Consider the following 12,514-nt stretch of genomic DNA (forward strand, 5'->3'; position numbering starts at 1 on the left):
CCCTTTGTTTATTGGCTGTGGTGTTAGGATGAATTCCAGCTACTTAATGGGTAGAACAAAATATATACCCTGGCTTGCTGGACTGCTGTGGATGACCACCAGATGAGCTCTTAAGTTCACTGAACAATTTAGAAGGAGCTAGAACAAAAGGTCTCATTCCTGCTTTATCAACTACACCAATGTTAAAGGCTCTACAGAATTTTACACTTTTTTTTTTTTTTTTTTTTGATACACAAAAGGCACATACTTTTAGATCGGGGGAGGGGGTTATCACTTTGTGAGGGGTTTAAACATCTAACAAGTACATTGTTTTGTACACCTTAAACTAATTTTAAAAAAACTGATCTGTTTTAAATCACTATTTTTCAAACCTAAAAATGAACTATAGGCCCAGAGATACTATCTTTGTAATACTTAATTTTTGTTAGTGCAAAATATTAAGAAACCATTCTTGGATCTTCATCAAATTTTTTTCTATATGGTGTATTTTTCTGATAAAAAAAGATGATTAAAATAAAGCTCTCAGAAATATAATGATTAAAAAGGAAGAAGAGGAAAAGAATTATATTAAAGTCTTTCCTCTACAGATAAAATGATTATCATTAGGCAAGATCAAAACAGGTCTAGCAAACATATTTGTTCACAGAACTAGAATATTAGACCTGGAAAAACTTGGATGTCTTTTTACACAAGTTTTTCTTTATACGACATTAGAAAAGGAGGACCAGAGAACATAAGCAATTGCCCAGAGCCCACAACTCAGTGGCTTAGAACCAGGGTAAAGAGCTCACTCCCAGATTGGGCCTGATATTACATTAAAATCTCTTGCCATAAAGGCAACTTTTAAATTGTTCTAGCAGTTGAGATATGCAATGAGGGCTATTCTATATCTTTTTGAGAAGTTTATTGATGTCTCAGTGTGTATTTATTTCTTCAAATTCTCATTTTAAACGAGTGGTCTGAAATAGAATTAATGTAAATGCTTAATTGATCAAAGATATGTTTCCTCAGAAATCTGATGGTCCAGGGAACAGCGTGAACCCGGGAACTGAATACAAATGGGATTGATGCACTTGGGAGATGATGCCTTTATGCTGCCCAAGCCAATCCCCAAAACACATTACAATGCAGATAAAAGGATTATTATGCTGTCTTGGCATTTTTCTTTATCTCTGACCCCATCATGATCAGATTCTGTGTCCAACCTAAGGCTGGTTCAGAAGCATCTCTAGCTCTGTCTGTCTTGCTCTGTCTCTATCATTAGATATTTTTCCCAGCGTCTCTCCCGCCCCTTTAAAAAAATTGTGCCCTTTGAAAACATTCTCCCTATTCACTTGTGTATATAGGGAGTGTGTATATAGGGAGATTAAATTTTTCACTATAGTCCAATTAGTTTCTGTTACCTGCTAATCTATAGCACCACTGCCAACTTTCAATTCTTCTTGTTTTAATTTCGTCTCAAGCCCATTTCACAAGAAGTTCTTGATGTGTTTCTAGAAGCCTGGACACCTCAATGAGTCAGAACTCTCCTCTGGCCTGGAAAGATGGCCAGAGGATCCCACACACCAGGGGGCTGTTTTATTGAGGAGCTGGCCCCTAGCTGCCTGTCTGCAAGTCCAGGTTGGCCAGCACTCTGTCTGGATGGAGGAGGCAAACACATGTCCCCTGTGCAGCCTGCAGAAACACTGGTCTATAAATCAGAGAATAATGTTCTTAGCATGCTTTCCTAAACACGATTCATGGCCTGAGGCAATGGTGAGTTTGCATTTTCTGGTGGAATCTGGCATACTTGGTGAACTCTTAAGGCCTTAATAGTGAAAGTGCCTTTCTCAATTCTCCCATTTGATTGTCCACAGATGGCTTCCCAAATGGCCAAATACAATGCATTTGTCTGGAACTTGGATGGCAGTTTCCCACAGCAACAAAAGATTGGTTATTCTGTGGTGGGACAGCCCATGATAAAGCTACTGAACTCATTATGAGTGTGAAGTATTAATAGTACCCAGCCAAGACAGAGAGTCACAACAGGAATGCATCCAGCGTACCAAGCAACAGTCACTGTGAAGAACTTGCTGCACGTCTCCCTGTGTCCAGGGAGCTGAGATCATAACACAGTAAAGGGGTGAGATCAGGCTCCTGAGATATGAAATGGGATGGGCTTTGAGGTGAAGGTCAAGAACAGAAATTTGGGGGTAAGTTGTGAAGAGAAGACAAGTTTAGCATTTTAGGATTAAGACCCACAAACTGGGAGTGGTATACTAGCTCCATTCCTCAGTTTTTCCATTTACTAGTAGATGGCCTTTGGCAGTTAGCTGGTACCCCTGAGCCCACACCCATCTCTTAGGTCCCTTCCAAAGCTACTATTCTGTGACTACAACAGACAGGGGGCTGGTGAAAGGAAGAAATGGTGAGGGGTGGAGAGAAGAGGGAAAGAGTAAGGGGGTTTGTTCATGTACAGATGGAAGATTCCCATTGGAGGGAATTCAATTTGGGCAAAGTACTGGGATTGCCAAGCCAGTTGGGACATGGCAGAGGGCCCAGGAGCCAGCTTGTGCCCCATATAGCACATGGTAACTTGTTCTCTATAGGGAATGTAACTTGAGTGTTCCTTATATCCTGGACAATATAATGAGGGAGAAAACAGATTCAAGTTTCCAAAGTCTTTGGACACCACCACCCCATCTGGACTTTCCAGATGCCCTCAGCACACTGCAGAGGTGAATCAGCTCAGATTCTTGCAGGGCTCCTTTACAGGAAGGCAGGATGGGCCAGATGGGAGGCTGCCAGGGAGGAATGCTCCTCATAGTGACAGATGCAGTTCTCTCCATCCAACCCCACTGTTGGGGACGCTCAGAGCAAGGGCTGAGCCTTGCAGCTCACGCCTTGCTACCTGGACGAATGGAGGTAATCACCTTCACACCTGTGGCCATGCCACTGACCCAGACTCTCTCCCTCAGACCAAGGACCACTGGCTGTGTAAATCCTTGCTGTACCACTGAGGGGCTGATGGTTATCACTGCCCCAGTATGAGGCCTTGAAAACTTCGTTTCACTTGATAATTCACTACTGAAAGGTCTGGTGGCTGCTCCTATAATTCTGGGCTATCATTTTTATCATGAAAATTATAAAATTCCTCTATAACAAAATGTGGTTGGTGCTCAAATATTTGTTGACTGTGCTAGGCATGAGGCATTCATTACTTTTTAAAAATTATTTTTTGGAATGGTGAGTAATAATCTGTGCATGAGGAAGCCTCAAAGAAAATAAATAAAACACTAATATTCCTAAGTTATTACAGTGTACATTTCCAGGGGTTTCTCATTCAAGGGTAAAGGCTAGAGGAGATGTTTCTATGGCCTCTACGATATTTGGCCCCTCACTGCCCGGCCCCCCCTGTTTTCGTTTCTCACTCCCCACCAGCTACATGGGGCTCTGCTAATCCTGGAATGTGCCAGGTACACCGCGACCCTTGCACTTGCTACTCCTTCCGTTTGGAACCAGTCCCCGGGGTACCCACAAGGCTCATTCCTACACTTCCTTTCTGATTCTCAGGCCTCTGCTCAAATGTCACCTCATCAGCAAGGCCCTCCCGGGTCATCTTACATAAAACAGTGTGCTCCACCCCTATCAGTCTCTGTTTTCAGGTACCCTGCCTTTTTCTTTGTAGCATTAACTATACCATGCATGTGTGCGTGTGTCTGCTGATATTTACTATGTATTTCTATTGCCCTTTCATTTAGACACATGACTAATTTACTGGACATTTACATTTGCCCTGCGTTTCCTACAGAGTCTACCCATTTCTTAGAAATTCTAGGTAAATATCTCTTTTTTGTAACCACAATAGTAACTGTAAAATATCAACCAAGATTTCTTCATAGCCAGTCTTCAGACATGCCTCCTTTCTGTACAGAGTCCTGAGCGGCAGGGGTGCTCCACACACAGGCTTAGCGGCAGCGGCTAAGACAACACGAAAGGAGGCAGAGGAAATCCAGTCTGTGAGAGCACTGGGCTGCTGTTTGAGATGAGTCAAGTTTATGGGGACTAATTTCTATGCCTGTGTAGGGAGGGGTTCAGAAGGAGTTGTCCCTAGGTGTGCCACTCTGGCATGCTGATTATTTTGATCTGGATACAATCAAGGCCCAGAAAGCTCAGGAAGAACCAATCTTTGACCTTTCCCCTTACTGCCTACGAGGCTGTAAGTTAGTGGACCTGCTCCAGGAAGGGAGATCTCCCCATAGAGAACTATAGTTTAACCTGATCTAGGTGTTATAGGGAGGAACCTAGCAACACCCATTGCATCAAAGTTCTCCCCGTGTCCTTGATTCAAGATGGCCCAACACAAATGTTTGTTTACGAAACATGAAGTCTTTTCATCTCTCTGTGATTTGCCTTACTTCCCTTTAAAGTCCGAGATCCCTACTTCCCTCACCTTAGTCCAGAATGACATATTTTCTTCATTTTACTTTATTGTCTTTGGGATGTTCATGTTTATGTGAATTCCCCATGTTTATCTTGAAAACTTGCTTTTCTCCTGTTAATCTGCCTGATGTCATTTTAATGATTCAACCAGCTAGGAGAACTTAGAGAGAAAGGGGAAAGTTTCCCCAGCCGCATCCCCTGAAATCTACATTCTTATTGCTGCAGAAATGAAAACCAACTTTGGTATTTTATGTTTATGTATTTTATGTTGAAACCAATCCTTATTCCTTGTCTTTTTGGTCGTTTGATTAAGGCCATTCAGAGTCACAGGACAGAACTGGATCCATGCAGGATTTCTTCTTTTATCAGAATAAAGTTTCATCTATTTGAAAAAATATGCTCAATAACTGCTGGAGAGGGTGGTTTAAAAAGCTTTAGTTTTTCCTTTTTTTTTTTTTTTTTTTTTAGTGTCCTTCCTCCTTCACCAGCCCATGATCACAAAGTGGAATTGCACAATGAACATTTCTCTGAAGCACTCACGTCAAGGGTTTTCACTAAGAACTGGATCTTAGTGAGAAACAGACCGAAAGAGATCCAGTACTTTAAACTCGACTTGATTTCATTCTTATTAAGAGTACGCCAAAGTCCCTTATGTGCAGCTAGTGTTTATGGCTCACAAAACACTCCCACAGACGTTATCCCATCTGAGCCGTATGGCTACCCAATGACATGCATAGGCCGATGTGGTTCTATACTCAATGACAGTGAAATAAGCAGAGGCCAAGCCACCAACCCTTGTAGAACCACATCTGCCTCTCAGTCCAGGGCTCTTGTAATTTGAACACAATCACCAATGCGTGACTACCACAGCGTGGGCGATAGTCGAAATACCATAACTACCCAAACCATCATAATTATTATCAATCACCCCTCCAGAAATTCTATTAAGAAGAGGCCTCCAGGGCCTCTTAGCAGAAATGATCCAGGGGACTTTGGGACAGATGATCCGTTACTTAGGAAGTAGAAACTACCACCTCAGTGAAAGAAGGGGAGATGGCCATTGGAGGTAGGGAGCAGATGCCCTACAAAGGCAAGAGGGAATCCAAAGTCTGCTATAGGTCCTGGGTTCAGATGCACAGGGAGAAACGCTCAGGCCCCAGTAAAGCAAAGCACTGGTTATACTCCAGTGTTTTCTGGAAATTAATTTCAAGTTCCTCAAAAGTGTTTTAGAATGGGGAAAAAAGCTTTAGGAAGTCCAACAAGAGCTAGAGTCACTCAGAGACCAAGTAATTCAAGAGTGTCCAAATTAAAGGGACAAACCTTCCCTCCAAATTGGGACTGCCAGCAGGAATGACAAAAAAATGGGCAGGGCGAGGGCAAGTGCAGAAGTGCAGGTGGCTAGTAACAGGGCGAAGCAGCCCAGGGCCTGGCTTCAGCACGAAACAGACACAACATGAAATTAACAATAGCAGCTGAGACACAAGAAAGCTCAATGGTTACTAGAAGTTTTGGGTGAAGCATGGAACCAAGCACGAATGCAGTTTTCATTCCTCTGCTGTGGACCAGGGAAAGTGGGTTTTATGCCGTTAAGAAAGCACAGTTGCTGTACATCTACTCACCTCTGCACAGGGCAGCCTGGCCTCTAGGAAAAGAGTTAGCTGGTCAGCTTGAGATGGTCTCCACTGGTACATATATTATAGAGCTCTCACCAGTTTCAAGAGGGTATGGAAAGTTACAGACCCAGAGCAGATGCATACCATCTTGATTAGGAGAAGTACTGCTTTAATGAACAGGTCAGAATGATTTGAATTAGCCGTAGGCTGCACCCTCCAGCCCTGTCTGAACTGTGTGGGCCCCTTCAATGGGTAATTCAGGAGCAATGTACTCCAACCCATTTATTTACTTAAGGAGCAAAGCCTTCTCTTATACTCTTCCTGGCACCATCAGCCAACTCAAATCCTCAATGGAACAAGAGTTGGGATTGTATTTAAAATCTGCTTAGCCAGCTTCCACTTTCCCACTGATTACAAAGAGTCAACTCAGCCCAGACTCTAAAACAGTTAGTTACCTTGTAAACCAGAATTAGGGAAGCCCACCCTGTACCACTTTCCTTTCAGTCTTACTGGCAAACCCTAAATGCTTCTGCCCAGAAGCTGGAGAAGCATCAGGGAATTAATTTCTTTGATGCCTCTCTTACAAAGTACGTGTCCTGCAATGATGAAGTTCCGACTTGTTCCCTCACACACAGCCCTGCATATAGTCTTTTCTTACTTTAGGTCCCTCTGCTTAAGCTCGTATGGTGGAAGCTTGTCTCTCTCTGGTACTGCAAAGTCTTTGCTTGGTAGGAGAGCCCTTGAGAGCAGCTAAGCCCAAAATCCCTTCACAGGGTGTGCCTTCCACACTTCTGCAGTACCTGACACAAATAACCCAATTCCATGGGAGTTAAGACAGCTCCTTTCCTTTCCTGCCCACATGGATACCTCCCCCTTGTTTATGAGCTCACCATCTCTGCCTGGCATCACTCTAATAGTCTCCTCCCTTGTTAACCTGCCTATAGTCTTGCCTGCCTCCAAGCCACATGCCATGTTGTTGCTGATGGAAGCTGACTCTGAAAGATCTGATGTGAAATATAGTCTGTCTTCATTTTGTCACCAGCATAAAACTAAAGACCTTGGCAGGACATACACGATCTTCATGGTCTGAATCCCATCTATCTCTTTAACCTTGTCTCTGGAGTGTCCCCTTCCCCACCCTTCATCATGTTGCCTTTCTTGAGCTCCTCGGGGCCCCACAGCACCTCTGTGCCTCTCACTATGCTGCCTCCCCTAACGTTGCACATCTGGTAAACCCCTGTTTAGCCTTCAGTCTTGGTTCAAAAGCCCTGCAGGACTCCCCGGGTAGCCCCAGGCACTCTTTTTCTCACTTTATATTTTCACTGTAATTGTCTTTTTGCACATCTGTCTCTCCATTAGATTATAAGCTTTCAAGTTATCAATATGTGTTGAATGAATTGATGTATTAATGGATGAGAGAGGCTTAACAGAAGATACAGATGTGGAGACATTGGTTGTATGGGTGACTGATGCAGTCGTGAGGAAAAACTAAGCCACCCAGAAAGAACACAGTGGGCTAGAAGATAAAGATTGGAACCTAGGGAAAGAAAAGACAAACACTCAGAGAAAGAACAATTAAAAAACAAAACAACAATAAAAAACAAAAGCAATACAAACAAACAGAAAAACATTTAGGGCAAGTGTCCCAGAGACCAAGGCAGAAGAGAGTCAATGAAAGAGGAACAGTTTACACTCAGCTCCTCCTCTGCCATGGAAAACAATAATTATTGCATCACTATATAAGGGAAGTTTAGGTAAAAATCTTATAAAGTTATGCAAATGAAAGCTACACAATATACAGTTTTGCTTTCATTAAGATAAATCCTTATCAAGTCTTACTGTTTCCAGTATCAGATTTTGCCAGTCAAGGGCTTCCTTTACCATGTTGTCTGAAAAATTTGTTTTTCTCTTACTCATTTTTTCTAATACATAGCTCAGTTTCAGTTCAGAGCCACTCTTGTAACACTAAGGTAGAAGATTTCTTCGGTTTAGGTGTTCCAGATACGTGGAGATGTCAATTCAATCAGACAATACATTTTCACTGGACAGATATTAAGACTTTGCACATAAAAGGACTGACTAAATATGTTTGGAAAGAATGACTACATTCCTTATATTTAAATACAGAAGTTAGGTCATCTAATACTGTAGCTGTCACCTACTCCTGGCAAATGGAGCCCACAGCAAATATTACTAATTGATTGTGGCAATTTCTCAGCTGAGCCCACAGCACTGCCATCAACTACTGCCAACTGGTGAGAGTTGGCCCAGATGACACTGCGTCATTCTCAAGTTAACTATGTTAAACTTGAGCTTTCACAGCTCTCTCTGCTCATATCTGCATGGTATGTAGCTAGCAGAGCAGCTGCCTGCTAAGAAGACAATGAGCAGAAGCAAAGTAAGGAAATGTGACTTGGCCTGTCTGTTTCACTTTCTATGTCCTTCTTCTATTAGAGATTGTGAATAAAAATTTTCTTAAGCTATTAATTTCACACATGCCTACAAATGTCATTTCAGATCAAGTCACAGCACTGAATTATACAACACGTTCATTTCAGATCTCTATCCATCACTGACCACCTCTGGTTAGACAGACACCCTTTGTCAAACTGCCCTGTGAAACTTGAGATTTAGTGATACATTGCTTTTTTAGGAAGATGAATCTGGCTGCAGTCGGGTTATTGCATGTTGCTGTTCAAAAATCCTTTGCTGGTTTCCCATTGTTTATATATAATAGGATAAAATCTCAACACCTTTGCCTGACGTCGAGTTCCTCACAATGAAAGGACTACTTCATTCCCCCCTTTACCCTGCTCAGTATTCCATCACACCAAATCCTTCTTTGTATGTGGCTATATTCACTACCTATGGCACCTTTCTGCTGCACTTAAATCACAAATTTAGTGACTTAACACACACATGTATTACCTTTCAGTTCTTTGGGTCATAATGGGCTAATTGAGGAGTTATCAGGGCTGTGTTCATTCTGGAAGCTCTGGAGAGCCTTGGCGTCCTTGCCTGTGCCTCCATTCCTTGGTTTGTGGACCTCTTCCATTTACAAAGCCAGCAATGGCTTGTAGAACCTCTCACATGGCTTCACTCTGATGCTGGCTTCTGCTTCCCTCTTTCACTTACAAGGACTCTTGTGATTACACTGTACCTACTGGATAATCCTGAAAAATCTCTTCATCTCAAGATCTTCAACATAATCACATCTGCAAAGTCCCAAAGTAAACATCTTGGGTTGGGGCGCTATTATTCTAGCTACCTTAATAGTGCTCCTTCTGCCTCCAAAATCTACTTCTCTGCTTAGAAGACTCCTACCCAATGCCGTAGACATTCCTTAAAGTCCTCTGGAAATGCCACTATTTTCATGAGGCCCCTCCTTTTCCAACCCAAGGGGCTCATTCCCATTCTGAAATCTCCTTGGTCCTATGTACAACCATCTTTCCTGCAGCACTCACTTCCCACTATAATTTATTTGTCCTCAAGCATGTTTCTCTTACTGGATTGTGAGTCACTATGTCTTATTCATTTTTGCAGCCTTGGGGGCCTAACTATAAAATATTGGGGGGAAGAAAAATGAATGTGCTATTTTAAAGAGTCAAGACCTCAGGTGGAGGCAGAGGCAAGACCAATACATTCCCAGGACTTTTGTTTTTAGCACAATTTAAAAACTAGTTCTGACAGCTCTTAACTAGTTATTATCACATAATCAACCAAACCCTTTATCCTCTAACCATTCCAGGGAGGTATCAGAGCACATTTAAAACCAGCCACTTGTATCTAAGAACATTTCTAACTTAATGTGACCTGCCATGGATCACAAAATGTTGTCAAAGTTTTAAGTGTCCTCCTGGGCTTGGCCAATAAAGGGCAGGCCGCATCCTAGGCGCTTGGTTAGACATTGAGTTAGGGAAGTGCTATTTGTACAATTTATGAATTCCAAAAAAAGAAAAAAGAAAACAAGACACTTGTCTAACAAATCTGACTGTACTATACTGGAGGTTAAAAGCAACTTTTCCACAATATTTATTTGGTAGTTCAGTATCTAGAAGTCCTTGCATTAAAAAACAGGAACAGAAACTTCAAATTAAGATGAAATAGCCTCATATATTTAAATTGCAAGCCAAACAAGGATTGAATAAATTAAGGTCATGTGAATGGGGGAAGATCTATTTTTAAAGGCAATAGTTCGCTATGAGTATCTAATATCATTAACGACACTACACAATATAGCAATCTAAAGACATGGAAATAAAACGAAAAATTATGGGACTAGCAGTTGAGCTGCAAGAACTCAACAGTTGATATGAAAGAGAAAAAATTATTGCCTTTTTCTCAATTATGGATACAAAGTCTACCTTTCTATTTTTTCTTTATTAGCAATAGTAAAACCCCTCTTCAAATCTAAATCCTGTCAATTTTGCTAGTTTTAGGTTAGGAGAACGTAGAGTTCTTGAAGCCAACAGTGATGTTTAAATTTGTCTTTTGTTAAATTTCACTGTCTTTCTTAACTGGAAAATAAAAATTCGAATTTTTACATCCAGAAGGGGCCTATTGATCTGTATTAAATCTCACATTCACAAATGGGAAACTAAGGCTTAATTGCTTCTTCTAAGTCAAGAAAAACCCAAAGGTGAGGGGAGACGATACTAACTTCTACTTGGGAATGCAGCTTGAGAACACTGAACCTGCTGTACAGGAAAAGCTGTACATATACGCATTACTTCATTGCAGATTTTTAACTTGATGCATTTTTTTATAGAAAAGGGAAGCACAACTTCCCAATATTTGTGCTGGGTTTCGCAAATGTCTAAATTTTTCTATAAATGTATTTAGAAATACATTTAAGACTCCACCAACCAAACCAACCAAACTAATTGCCTAAAAGGAAGGACTGCAGGTCTAATTTGTAGAAAAAGAAATCATGTTGTTGCTATTGTTGTTGTATGGACATTTCAAGCCTTTCCTTTTACTAAATCTCGGTTATGTATAGGCTTAGCATAGAGCCCACTTGGGGGAAACATCCAGAGTAGTTTGGTATTACAGCTGGAGTCATCACAGGCAAGAACAAACATTAAAAGCTGTTCACAACCCAATGAAAAGTCAATGTACCTCCAAAGTCTATTAACGTCTATCAAGAATGCAAACAAGAAGTTTTGTAATAAGCTTAATAAATAAAATAACTGAACCCACTAAGTGGTACTTATGGAAATAGGCTTGAGAATATAGCTTTAGTTAGCGGTAGAACTAGTTCCCACTAGAATAAGGATTGTTTACCTTGCTCTTATTAAATCCAATAATCCTAAGAGTGGTAATAGTACTAAATGTTTTAGAGAGAACCAACAGTAGAAACCACAATGGGATCTACAATTTTTTTTTTTTTTTTTTTTTTTTAAAGTAGAATGCCAGTAGTACCGTTGTTCTAACTTACTCTTTGGAAAATAAATCTTCTTCCATCTTGCATTTCATCCTGAACGATTTTACTATGTTCAGCATAGTAGCAACTGAAAAAAAAAAGTGTCTAATCTAGAAACAAAAGTGAGAAACTTGATAAAAAACATTGCACTTCTGCAACGCTAGGTTTCCAAGTTCTTAATATAAAAACCAAGATAACACAAAATAAAGATTGCCACAGTAACCAAATTTTTCTGTAACAAGTATCCTTAAATACAATGACTATTCAACCACTAAAGGTTATTTTCTACACTGTGAGCAGATAATGGAGCTGCAAACCTTCGTCTTCCTCGTCCTCTTCCTCTTCTTCTTCGTCTCCTTCTTTTATTTTGCTAGCTTTCTTTATAAATCTTGCAAGCTCCAGTTTTTTTGGAGGGGAAGGCAGGTTAATGGCCACGCTTAAAATAAATCGACTCTGCAATTACTTTGTTTTTTTAAGCCGATGATGCGCGTTTCGCCTTTCCACACCATGAAGCTATTCGATGTTAACTTGCTATGGAGTCAAATGCGACAAACTCTGAGAGCTCCAGTCGTGTGGCGGCGGCTCCAGGCACCCACAGCTTCCCGCACTCCTGCAGCATCAGGACGCGGCGCTCTCCCGGCACGAGACCGGAACCCGCACTCTGGGCCTTTGGGGCGGGAACAGTACACCCGCCCCCAGTTTCGGGGAAACTGAGGCACGGTGACCGAAGCGACCTGGAGTCTGGGGAAGGCTCCCGCCGCACCTTGGCGTCCCCTTCCCCCAGGAGACCCGGGAGGCTCCTCGGCAGCGCGTGGTACCGATAGACACCGCGTTCCACGCGGTAGGAGGCTTACGGCATAAGCCCGAAAGGCGGCTGTCCCCAACCCACCGGTCCCCTGGGTCCCACACGGCACGGATCGCCAAGCATCCTGCAATCCCCAGGAGCCTGCTGACGGGACCTCGCCGCGCCTCCCAGCGCTCAGCCTGCGTCGCCGGTTCCGCCAGCCTAAGCGCCCGAGAAAGTTCCGCGGCGACAGCCGCAGCCACGACTCGACCG

The 12,514-nt window shown here is 42.2% G+C and overlaps 1 protein-coding gene across 3 annotated transcripts in view; it reads right to left on the reverse strand.

Moving 5' to 3' along the window:
* The window catches only part of MFAP3L (microfibril associated protein 3 like), a 38,547-nt gene that overhangs the window by 25,713 nt on the left and 320 nt on the right, over positions 1-12,514 (reverse strand). The window contains exon 2 of one of the 3 annotated variants that reach the window (XM_074338314.1): positions 11,473-11,545. The exons of the other annotated variants lie outside the window; for them this stretch is intronic. The gene's annotated coding sequence lies outside the window, so the exon portion shown is untranslated. The remainder of the gene's footprint in view (positions 1-11,472; positions 11,546-12,514) is intronic. 3 annotated transcript variants of the gene reach the window in all.

Source organism: Rhinolophus sinicus, linkage group LG07, assembly GCF_036562045.2.
Source record: "Rhinolophus sinicus isolate RSC01 linkage group LG07, ASM3656204v1, whole genome shotgun sequence".
NCBI classification, from domain to species: domain Eukaryota; kingdom Metazoa; phylum Chordata; class Mammalia; order Chiroptera; family Rhinolophidae; genus Rhinolophus; species Rhinolophus sinicus.